Raw genomic sequence first — 13,202 nt, 5'->3', positions numbered from 1 at the left:
AGTTATATTAGAAAATTCATTTCTGAAACGAGCGAAGAACCTATTGTCCTAAAATCTTTCCCTTCCTAACACAGAAATCTTCATATATTGTTATTTTATTTGCGTGTGGAGGTCCCCCAAACCACCCCTCAAATAACTCACACCATAGACAGAATTTTTGTTTGATGTTTTTTGGCATGAATTTGGCCACAACTTTTATTGAAATACAAATATAAAATAAGTGAGTGGTTGCGTAGGCATTGGTTCTCCAGCTGTCACCTAAGGACAGAAATAAACTCGCCTTGTCAACAAGAGGAAACCCTACAGGGAGAGACAGGGAGTCGGATCCAATAGGCTCTCCCCTCTCCCCTCAGGCTCCCAGGGGCTCATGCGTGTTGCTGGTCCCCTACCGGGGTTATGGACACTGCATAGAGCCCCTGTATTCCTGACCGGAATTTTCCCAACACTCAGGCATTAACTCAAGGGGCCAACGCAGTCAACAGACCCCATATACAACCAATAACCAATGCCTAACCGCCAACCTTACAAGTTGTGACTATTTGCTATGCAGGAGGCAAAAACCAGATGGCACCAGCCAATCAGCCAAATGGAAAAATTCCTACCAGGCCCTTGAATACAGGCGACCCCATGAGAGGCACAGCAATGTCAACACAGAGGCCTAAAAACAGCGGAGGGAGGGTGGGGATCCAAAAACGCAGCCAAAGAGAAAGAGAAACCTCTCTCTTCGGCTTTTTTACCAAGGGGGCTGACCCATCAACTTGCAACATACAAATTTGCCCAACAACAGCCAGGGACCTATCCAACAGTGACCACTCATGCCCCCACCTTTGGAACTCAGGAGTGGTTTGTTAAGCCCCCACCGCAAATCGTGCTCACCATGATGGCGAACCCACATTAGTGTTGCTGATCACACAAAATAATTTCAAATTCCCCATCCCTCTGCTAAAAAGTAGATTCTTGAGGATGCACATACATTTTGGAGCTATGGTACCAATTTGCAAATAATTTTTTTAAAAATTTTTTAATGCCAATAGCAGCATTTCTAAGTGAGGACGCTGAGCCAGATCCAGCCATTTTGTAACTAATTAGCCCCACTAATGGTACCAAACACCTTTGGCATCTGAACACCAAATGCAAAGGCGATTCCAGCAGCCAAATGGATTTTAATTAGAAAGGTTTGCATGTGAACTGCTTTTCAGGATGAAGTTGCTTTAATCAGAGTAAAGCCAGCCTCAATAACAGTTTATAAAATATTGTATCAGATCTCGCTCCCAGTTCAATACCAAAAGCACTTTAAAAAAAATGAATAATAGACATATTAAACTCTTGAAGGACAAAGGCTGCTATGTTGTTGTTTAAGAATTACTTTACAGTGGCTGTGCTTGATGACTTAAAATGGTTAGCCTTTCCAAAACAAAGTGTTGGGATTTTCAGAGAGACATCCTAATCATATGTTTATTAACCTCTGCCCTGCATAGCTGCCAAGTTATCCCTTTTTTTAAGGGAAATTCCCTTATGCTGAACAGACTTCCTCGTGAGAAAAGGGAAAATTTGGCAGCTATGCTTCCCTGAAACTGTCAGGACTGGGTGCCTTCCCAGATGTAGGGTTCAAATTAGTTTATTAATCTATTGCTAAGACTAGGACTCATGATGCTTTTCTGCTGAATCCTCTTGGAAGACGGAGGTAAATTGACTTTATCTAGAAATGCGTCAATATGTTGTAAGTGGCAGGTCCTGCTTACAATGAGCACTCACACTATATTGTGGGTGCCTTATGCAGGATCACGTGCGGTGCTACAGTTCCCAGGGAATCATAGAATCATAGAGTTGGAAGAGACCACAAGGGCCATCCAGTCCAACCCCCTGCCAAGCAGGAAACACCATCAAAGCATTCCTGACAGATGGCTGTCAAGCCTCTGCTTTTTGGAGAAGGGGGATGGCCTGCTCATCAGTGTATTATTGAGAGGATCACACCCAGTCTCAGCTTTAAGTTTCATTTCCTGGGAAGTGGGACCAGACTCATTATAAATAGGGGGAGGAACTGTTATTAGCCAGGCAGTCACCTCAGGAGATTCTCCCTCCCTCCCCTCCCTTTGTTTAATGTTTCTTGTTTACAGGTTAACTTTTTACAGGTTCTTGTTTACAGGTTAACTGGGATAACTGTGCCCTTGAAGGACCAGGTGTACAGCCTGGGAGTCATTTTGGACTCACAGCTGTCCATGGAGGCACAGGTTAATTCTGTGTCCAGGGCGGCTGTCTACCAGCTCCATCTGGTACGCAGGCTGAGACCCTACCTGCCCGCAGATTGTCTCACCAGAGTGGTGCATGCTCTTGTTATCTCCCGCTTGGACTACTGCAATGCGCTCTACGTGGGGCTACCTTTGAAGGTGACCCGGAAACTGCAATTAATCCAGAATGCGGCAGCTAGACTGGTGACTGGGAGTGGCCGCTGAGACCACATAACACCAGTCCTAAGAGACCTACATTGGCTCCCAGTACGTTTCTGAGCACAATTCAAAGTCTTGGTGCTGACCTTTAAAGCCCTAAACGGCCTCGGTCCTATATACCTGAAGGAGCGTCTCCACCCCCATTGTTCAGCTCGGACACTGAGATCCAGCGCCGAGGGCCTTCTGGCGGTTCCCTCACTGCGAGAAGCAGAAACCAGGCAGAGGGTTTTATCGGTAGTGGCGCCCGCCCTGTGGAACGCCCTTCCATCGGAGGTCAAGGAGATAAACAGCTACCTGACATTTAGAAAACACCTAAAGGCAGTCCTGTTTAGGGAAGGTTTTTAATCTGTGATATTTAAATGTATTTTGGTATTTGTTGGAAGCCGCCCACAGTGGCGGGGGAAACCCAGCCGGGGGGAATAATAATAATAATAATAATAATAATAGCAATAATAATAAAACTAATTCTTCCTGTTTAGCGGGCGCTGCTACGGTCTTTGACTGGTTGCTGTTGAAGGACTGGGAAGAAATTTTACTGCATTTCTTCTTACCCTGGGCCCTGTGTAACAAACTAACACAGAAGACTTCTTTTCAAAATGCCGATTCTTTCGACTCCTGTCAGCTATCAGCAGCTTTCATTGCCAAAAGCAGAAAAGAGGAAATAATCCTTCTTCTGTTTCTTAAGTGAAGTTGTTATGATGTTGTGTATTTATTTCATCTACAACAATGCTCAGCCTTTCCCCACATTACACCTCCTGTCATTACCCATATGGTGATTTAAACTTATGCAGAATTAAAAATGTTTTGTATTTTTCTTAAGGAAAACATTCACTTAACTAACTGAATAGACTTTGTTTTTAGGAAGCAGATGTTTTTCCAAGAATAGCAAAGGATAATTGAATGCTTAATTTTAACATTTTTACTAATATTATGCATTTTGCATTAGTAAATAAAGTGAGTTGTTATGTCAGAGTAACATTAAATCTGGTTGGAAACCCTGGTAGTGCTTTTCATCTGCTTTTGTTTAGACTCTTGCTTGTCCTCCAAATATAGTATTTGTTTGTCTGACAGTAAGAGCTGTGGAACGGACTCCCTAGGGAGGTGGTAGACTCTCCTTCCTTTGAGGTTTTTAAGCAGAGGTAGCATGGCCACCCATCATTGATGCTTTAGATGAGATTCCGGCATTGCAGGGGGTTGGACTAGATGACCCTCAAGGTCCCTTCTAACTCTACAGTTCTGTGATTCTATAATTCTCTTTTGTTGTAAAATAAAATTCCTGCAGAACCCAGGTAAATGCAACAACAGTTATAAGATTAAATGTCCACTCTCTGAGGGGAGGTGTGGAGTTAGGTAACCCTATCAAAGAGGAAAAGGCAGCTAAGAGAAGCTAAGAGGGGTTATTGGACCCTCTGGAGAACATTTAGAAGGCAAGAGAGCTGTAGAGAAGAGAGAGGAATCACGGGGAAGTGTCCGCTTCTCTGCTCCACTAACAGATTCCTTCTGTCGGTGAGCAGTTGTCTGTGGATAGCAACTACTGCATTCAAAAAATTCTAGTGAGAATGCCCTTTCGATAGAAAATCACTTGTAAAGGCTGCTTACAAACTGCCAGTTTCTGGGTATTAGGCTGACTGCCACAAAATAAATGAATAATATCAGTATAAACAAAATAATTAACTAGTCTCATCGCATTAAATCTGTATCTGCCTGGAAGATGAATTGATGGCCTTTAGTTGAAGTACTTATATGGGAAGCATAATCGAGGCCTAAAGGAATCCCGATACGCTTCTGAAAACTTGCTGAAAATCCACTTATGTTACTTTATGTCACTGAGGATCACCACACAAGATAATCCTTCAGCATGTGATCCTCTTACACTTACAATGAGAACTTACTTGCTCGGTGCCTGCAAACACATTCTTCAAATGCAGTAACATCTTTTTATTACCATTACATTTTTTCATGTGGCAACTCAACATTTGAGCTACGGAGCGAGTTAAGTATGCTTGAGGAGTTCAGCCTTTGTCGATTCTGATACGAAGAGACCTGATCCATGCCTTTGGCACTAATATACAGATTGGAGTTTATTTATCCCTGTTTTCATGCTTTCCAAGTGCCCTACACTGTTCTCGACTTAAACAGGAAATCAAAATGCATTTTTGAGTGCATGTTTTGAAAGGAAAACAGTATATATATGCCTTGTAAGGTTGTGAGCTTATGAATCATGAATAAGTCTCACTGTCTTCGTTGGGGCTTAGTTTTGAGCCTACATGCATGAGTGTGCATTATGTGTTCTCTGTGTGTTTTACTAGCCTCCCGCTTTCCTTCCTCGCTGCATTGTGTCCCCTTTAGACCCGAACTTCCTTCTCATGGCCATTTTCCTAAGACTGCACACTTATTTACGGAAGGTGCATACCTGTCAGGCGCTGAACTGAGGAGGAATGGTGGCGAGCGCGACCGCCCCCTTCTCCTGAACCTTCCCGAGAACAGGAGGACAGTATAGATTTAGAATAGTGGTTTGCAGAAGGGCATAATTCATAGCAGGGGTCAGCAAACATTTTCAGAGAGTCCACTGTCCCTCAGACATTATGGGGGGCTGGACTATATTTTTTTGGGGAAATGAACGGATTTCTATGTCCCCAAAATAACCCAGAGATGCATTTTAAATAAAAGGACACACTCTACTCATGTAAAAACATGCTGATTCCTGGATCGTCCATGGGCAGGATTTAGAAGGCGTTTGGGCCGGATCCGTCCCCGGGTCTTAGTTTGCCTACCCATGGTTCAGAGGCTGCAGAGAGAAGAAGCTGGGAAATATTGGAAGAAGAAGCACCAGGGAGAGACAACTTATGGGTTTAGTGTCCTTGGAATGCATTCCTGACCCCCCTTCTCCCAGGACTAGGCGGGCATGGAGGGTATTAGAACAGAGAGCTCAGAGGCAGAAAGCTCAGATTAGGCAATGCAGGGGTGATGTAGAATGGGAGAGACGTAGGTGGGTGGGGACTTTACTTGGAGCAACACCATTATTTAGGGAAGGCTGCATTCCTTCGTCTCTTTCTGTGAGTATTAATAAATGATGTGGTAAGAACCTTTATTGTTTCTCTGCTTCTTGGCTGCTACCGTGGGAGGGATCAGATTCCCTGGAGCCTGCCAATCCCCTGCTAAACACAGTGTGACTTACTTCCAGATAAACATGCCTAACATTGTGTTCTAAGGCACCAGCCAAGGGCACAGAGAGGGGGCATATGTAAATGTGATGGGTACATTTTAAATCACATATTAAGATGCAAGAGGGACATAACAAACTTGTGAGTGAATACATGGGAAAGTGACAGACTGTAGATTGAACGATTTGTCCATCTCTAGGAGCAAGTTTGAGGTTGTACAGAGGGATGATGGAAAACAACAACAACAACAACAACAACAACAACAACAACAACAACAACAACAACAACAACAACAGAATTGTATTTGTACCCTGCCCTCCCCGGCCGGAGCCGGGCTCAGAGCAGTTAACATCATATAAATAATACAATATGCATAAAAACAAGCCATCAATCGATTAAAATGCTTCCCAAAATTACGGTAATTCAAATAAATTGAAGTTAAAACTGGACAAATGACAATCCTCAGGTTAAAATTGTAAGCGGTTAATAGGACCAAACAAATCAGTTTTGGTTCACCATTTCAATGCAACTCTACCCAATTTCCATTTCCTAAATCAATATGAAAAACAGAACACCACCAATCTTCCAAATTCACACTTCTCAGAATTCTGTGATGCAGTTCTCCAAACCCGAAACATGCATAAAACACATAGCTTTGTGATCATACACCAAAAAATGCATATATTAAAGTAAACTGACTTATTTGCCATTGTTTCTCTCATCTTGGATTATATGGTTCTTTGCATATTTTAACCCAAACACTATGTTCCCTTCTAAGTTCTCTATAAAGTGAGTTCAAAAAGGCCATCTCCATTTCTTTCACATTCCCCAAACCATTGTGATTGAGAAAAGAGCTATGATTCAAACAAAACTTTTTTTGCTTAGTCATCCAATGATAACGCAAATAAAAAAATTAATAAAAGCAGACTCTGATTATATTAAAATGATCTCACAATACGAGCTTGATATTATTTCTAAGAAAAGGAGGAATTAACTGTTCTTTATATAGAAGAACATCCAGTTCCGGGTGGTAGTTTCAGCATATTTGAAAGTACTTGGCAAGCAGAGTTTGCCTTTATTTAGCAGGGAAATGGTAATTAACTGCATAAAAGGAATCCAGGAGTTAAATGCCACAATTTGCATTGGTGTGAATAACTGTACAAGGTGTAATAGCACAGAGCACTAGTTGCAATGGCTCTAAATGAAACATCCCTCTGCTGAAATGTGTCCATTGGATCTTCAAGCTTTCATTACATTCCACTGATTCAGTAAAAGGAGCTATATTTATTGATGTCCAAGCCACCCCACTAGTAGGGCTGGCCCATATCAGCTTTTCAGCATTGCAGTATGTTGTTGTTGTTTAGTCGTTTAGTCGTGTCCGACTCTTCGTGACCCCATGGACCAGAGCACGCCAGGCACTCCTGTCTTCCACTGCCTCCCACAGTTTGGTCAAACTCATGTTTGTAGCTTCGTAGTTCGTATATCGCCTGCCAAAACATTGCGGTCTGGCGAAACACCATGATTTTGTGCATCAGTCTCAGCCTGCAAGGTGCCGGGTGAAATTGTCGCAGCTCTCACTGTGGGAGCTGAGGTGGTTTCACTCCAATGCCTAGTGGGTTGGGACAACGCAGCTTGTTTGTACGGCTCAGCTGGGGATGCCATCAGTGGTAACCTCTGCTATTTGGACAGGCACACCATGATCCCCAACCTTGGAGCTCCACCAGTGTCAGAGGCTGGCAGAAACAAGCAAATTTAGTGGGGACGGATGCATCATACACCATACACATTAGGGTGATGACTTTTTTACAACCTCATTTCCCTGTATCATAATTTGATGATCTTTTATTAAAGATTAGATAAAATCTTACTTTCAAAGAGATTTGATAAAAAAAACCTCACGCACAAAATGATTTTTTAAAAAAATTATTTATCAGTTTTTTGACCATTTTTGAAGTCACTGTAAGCAGATATAAAATTGAACCCAAGCTTTAGAGTCACATATATACATTATATAGGGTCATCAAACACACAAGGAAGCTTTTTTTAGCTGCAGTAACAGTATAGACGCCGCTAGAGGACGATGTTTTGCTCCCTCTCCTGTAGGTTCTTTTCCCAGCATGCCCGGCAGGGTCTGCTGGCTGAGTTTTGAGGTCCCCAAAAGGGGCTTTTACCTTGTGCAGGTGTGACATGTGTATACCCTATTTTCCTAAGAACACTCCCCATTGTGGAATGTGGCGTTGTGTCCAAATTTGATACGAAATATATATAGAATTGTTAATACAATTGTATGAAATGGTAAAACGGCATACAAAAAATGTTTTGTGCGTAACCTTTTTAAAAATATTTCAATGGAATATACCTCATTTTAGTCATTAATAGGCAAAAGTTCATCCATTTGTGCTGCAGGAAATAATTTTTGAGGGGGGAAAAATGCAAAAGTCATCACCCTAATACACATACATCATACACAGGGCCGTCTTGAGCATATCTGGCGCCGTGGTGCAAAGATCCCTCTGGCGCCCCACCCCTCCCAGAGTTGTCAAGCTTTGCCCAAACCTCTGCGGGGATCGCTCTCCTCCCGTGGGGGTGTCAGGAGTGCATGCAGGAGCCGGGCCCTGTGACTGGTAGGGCCTCGCAGGACTGGGGCCTTCCTGAGTTTGCCCTGGAAGGGCAAGGCACATAGCTGCCAAGTTTCCCCTTTTCTCGCGAGGAAGCCTATTCAGCATAAGGGAAAATCCCTTAAAAAAAGGGATAACTTGGCAGCTATGGCAAGGCATGACCACACAGGTGAGGCTTTACAGAAGACTCGTAGCACCTGGTGGCAAGGGCTGGGAGGGGCATATAAGACCAGCATTTCCCTCTGGCTCTTTGCCACAGCAACATGCTACCCACCATGCTACGAGAGCCAGTGTGGTGTAGTGGTTAAGAGCAGTAGACTCCTAATCTGGGGAACCGGGTTCGCGTCTCCGCTCCTCCACATGCAGCTGCTGAGTGACCTTGGGCTAGTCACACTTCTCTGAGGTCTCTCAGCCCTACTCACCTCACAGAGTGTTGGTTGTGGGGGAGGAAGGGAAAGGAGAATGTTAGCCACTTTGAGACTCCTTCGGGTAGTGATAAAGCGGGATATCAAATCCAAACTCCTCGTCCTCCCCTCCTCCTCCTCCTCCTCCTCCTCCTCCTCCTCCTCCTCCTCCTCCTCCTCCTCCTCCTCCTCCTCCTCCTCCTCCTCCTCCTCCTTCCTTCTTCTTCTTCTTCTTCTTCTTCTTCTTCTTCTTCTTCTTCTTCTTCTTCTTCTTCTTCTTCTTCTTCTTCTTCTTCTTCTTCTTCTTCTTCTTCTTGCTGTGCTTAGGCCTGATTCCTGGTATCCTGACTCTTGGACCCTTGCCTTCCTGATTATTATTGGTTTCCTGCTTCGTGGACTCTTGGCTTCCTGACCCCTGGACTGCTGATTCCTGCTTTCCGACCTCTACCCTGGTCCCGACGTACCAAGCCAGGACTCTGACTGCCTGTAACCCGGACCGTGACAGGGGGCTTGGTAAGGAAGCTGCACATCTGCCAGCCATATAGTTGGCAGGGCGCAGGTTCCATCCTAAACCTCTGCAGGGATCACTCTCCTCCTATGGAGGCTTGGGAGGCAAGCTGCACGCCTGCCAGCCATATGGTTGGCGGGGCACTATTCCCAAGCTTGCTTCGGTTGTTCCCTTAGTACCACAGATATCACTTGCAACATCCTTAGCTGAGGGTGGTATCTTAGCTCCGGTTGAAAACATCCATTGAGAAGACAAAAGGAAGATCTGGTTCTTTCCTTGCTGCTTAGAAAACACCCCCTAGCCATTTTGGAACATTTGCGGGCCTGCTAAACGCAAGTTATGACCAATCCAAGTGATATCCCAGACGTGCAATGCAAATACAGGGAAAGGCAGAAATAACTTCAACAAGATAAAAAGAGCAAGTATTACAAAGCCCATTACGCTCCATAGAGTGCAATGGGGGTTGCGGAAGAGCTCAAAATAAATCTGGGAGGGGGTGGGCTGTAGTTAGGCTGAGATGGGGGCGTGTAGCAGTGTTAGATTGACAGGTGTCTCCTATTCATGCTCAGCTACTTTCATTTTCAGCTCACTCTCGGCAAGCCTTTGAATCTCCCGCCGCTGTTTCTATAGGTTTTAGCCTGACATTGCTTTGCCTTTCAAGGGGTTGCCTGTATTCAGGGGCCCAGTAGGAATTTTGCCACTTGGCTGATTGGCTGTTGCCATTTGGTTTTTGCCTACTGCTTAGCAAATTGTCACAACTTGTTAGGTTGGCCGTTAGGCTTTGGTTAATAAATTGGTTATAGGAGGGGCATGACATTAAATTACCTACCCGCCTATTTTGCTCCTCATAGAAGTATTCCGTTAAAGGAATCCTGGGGCTCAGGGACTCTAGTCCATGGCGGGGATGATGTGGCCATTACAGAGCCGAGCCTTGGGGAACATTCCTGGGTCGAGGGGAGAGTGTCTGTGAACAGTACCTCCACTCCCTTGGGGTGTTTACTTGACTTACCTACGCATAGGTAAGTCGGAGCTGGTCCTGACCCAAAAGGCGGTCAGATGGAAATGGTCCTGTCCCAAAAATTGGGTCAGATGGAATTGGTCCTGCCCCAACCCGGGCAGATGGAATGGTCCTGACCCAACATGGGTCGGATGGAAATGGTCCTGTCCCTTAGAGTGGACAGATGGATTAACCAAAGCCTAAGCCAACACTCAGAATTAAATTGTATTTTAAATAAAGTTGTGGCCAAAACAATGCCAAAAACCCAAACCTTAAATATCGTATGAGTTGTGAGTTATTTAGGGGGATTTCTGGGAGCTTCGTCACGCAAATCCTTACTCTCTATTACAAGTCTTCCTTTGAACAGTCAGTAGGTACATAGGTAGGCAGGGATGTAGGAAAGAAAGATTGCAATAGCATTTTGTAATGATGTGCCTTGTCATATAGAAACATGAGTCAAAGACATATGTCTGTGTCTGAAAGGACTTGAACAATACTTACGTAGTAAGATGACATACAGGTGCCTGCCACTTGGGAGGATTTATTGAATTTTTAAGTGTCATGTGAAAAAGAATGTATTGAACTTTCTATTTTGGTATCTTCTTCTCTCAAGGTCAGTCCCATTTTAGTTTAGTCAGGCACTGAGAGCTGGAAGTGTCTTTCACTTGTCAGCACACAGCTGATATTCATAATCCAAACAATTCTTTCCCTGTCAAAAGAATAAAAGAAACAAATCACCCCTGATTCCATGATAACCAGAGAGACACATAACTCAGCACCAGAAAAGGAAATGCCCTCTGTAAAATGTAAAACTGTATCTGAATTATTATTTTTATCTGCGATATAATGAAATAAACGTATTTCTTTCTGGGGGAAAGCAACTGCCTAAGAGAGGTTTTCCTCAGGACCCACAGCATGGGAGAAAACGATTTAATTCCCCTTCTACAATTGTCCAGATCCTATTAATTATCACTTCCCCCTGAAACTGATACAATTTGCATTTTTCGAAACCTGTGCATTACATGCATATATATATATTTAATGTCATGTCTGGTATTGTTTTCAGGTGGTTGTGAATAGAGACCAGTTCATATATAAGTTCTACATATAAAGTCCCCAGTGAACTTAGGGGAAGGAAGATGGCTCTGTGGTAGGCAGGAGCGTCTTAAGGTTATCTGGCGCCCTGGTGCAGGGATCCCTCAGGTGCCCCACCCCCCACATTTCCCTCTGGGCAGGCAGTACCTCTCCCTCGGGCCCCTCTGCAGCCCACCTCACTCCCCCCCACTGCCATGGCACACCATCTGCTTCTTGCCCGCCGCGGGGAGGACCGGCGACAGCAATGCCGGACTCGCGCTCCACCAGGCAGGGCCAGGCACGGTGGGCAGCCGGAGGCGGTGGTCCGACGGGCGGGGACACTGCCAGCTGTGCTCCACCTCTGCCTCTGCCTGCTTGGCGGAAGCGGCTGTGCGGCACTGCCATCCAGGGAGCCCTGGCTGCCGCGCCGACGGGAGGCTCGTGGCCGGCTTCCCCGCAACAGCGCCCGCAGCCCAAGAAGAGGCGGGCGAGGGCGGCGCTGCCGGCGGGGCTTGAGGTGGCTCCTCCAGCAGGAAGGAGGCTCCGGGCGTGGCGCGGCATGGCAGAAGTGCCCTCCAGCACCCTCCAGAACTTGCCGCCGTGGCGCCTTGCGCCAGTAGCCTCTAGGGCAGGCATGTCAAACCTGCGGCCCTCCAGATGTTTTGGCCTACAACTCCCATGATCCCTAGCTAGCAGGACTAGTGGTTGGGGAAGATGGGAACTGTAGTCCAAAACATCTGGAGGGCCGCAGGTTTGACATGCCTGCTCTAGGGCTAAGACGCCCCTGGTGGTAGGGTATCTGTTTTGGAAGCAGAATATCTCTGGTTAAATCCCCAGTGTCTCCGGGTGTCTTCACTTCTCTAAGTGAAATTCTGGAGCATCTGGACCAGGGATGGGAAATCTGTTTGGGGAAATGGCTTGGCTGCATGGAAGAGTGATTAGTTTGCATGCAGCGTTTCCCAGGTTCAATCCCTGGTGTCTCTAGGTAGGGCTGGGAATGAACCCTGCCTGAAACCATGGAAAGCTGGTAGCAGTCAGTGTTGACGATGGGCCAATGGTGAATATGCGAATGCCTGTTTGCTCTCTTTAAATGGAGACTTAATCCTAAAGAACTGTATTAGTTCTGTGCAGGGACAAGGAGCTATCATTTTTGTGATCATGTTTAATGGAGACATAAAAAGCTTCCGGCAGAATCTCCGCAGTGTTGCAAAGTTGAGCATGCACCTGATGTCGAGATAATACCGTGTTTCCCCTTTTTTAAGACACCGTCTTATAACTTTTTTTCCTCAAAAAAACACACGGTGGCTTATTTTCAGGGGGTGTCTTTTTTTTTAAGTGCTGGTACAACTGGGTCCCACTGGCTCAGGACACTCGGTGCTCTCTTCCGCGCACATTATAAACACCACACTCTAGCCTACTGTGCTATCCAGGTTTTGCTGTCAACCAGGCTGGCAGCAGCTCTCCAGAATTTCAAACTTGGGGGTACCTGGGGGTTAAACCTGGGATCCTTCTGCTCCCCGGGCTCTCTCACGCCGGCCGAGGAATGAGGAGGGAGGCCGTGACCCGTCCCGCTCTGAGATGCTTGTGAGGGAAGCGCGAGGGGGACGAGGCTTGGGCCCATGCCCCTGGCGCGCGCGCGTGGCTGAATGACGAGCCGAAGCGGAACCTTTTCTCTGTGGGGGGGGGAGACGCGCGCACGCGCAAACACACACACACACACACACACACACACACACACACACACACACTGAGAGAGAGACACGCACAGGGAGAGAAAGAAAGAGACGCGCGCACACACACACACACACACAGAGACGCACGGGGGAGAGAGAGAAAGAGACGCGCGCACACACACACAGAGAGAGACGGACGCACGGGGAGAGAAAGAAAGAGACGCGCACAAACACACACAGAGAGAGAGACGGATGCACGGGGAGAGAAAGAAAGAGACGCGCACAAACACACACACAGAGAGAGACGGATGCACGGG

The sequence above is a fragment of the Zootoca vivipara genome, chromosome 9 (genome assembly GCF_965207765.1).
Source record: "Zootoca vivipara chromosome 9, rZooViv2.hap1.1, whole genome shotgun sequence".
NCBI lineage: Eukaryota > Metazoa > Chordata > Lepidosauria > Squamata > Lacertidae > Zootoca > Zootoca vivipara.
The sequence above is the reverse complement of the archived record's forward strand: the minus strand, read 5'-3'. Positions refer to the sequence as shown.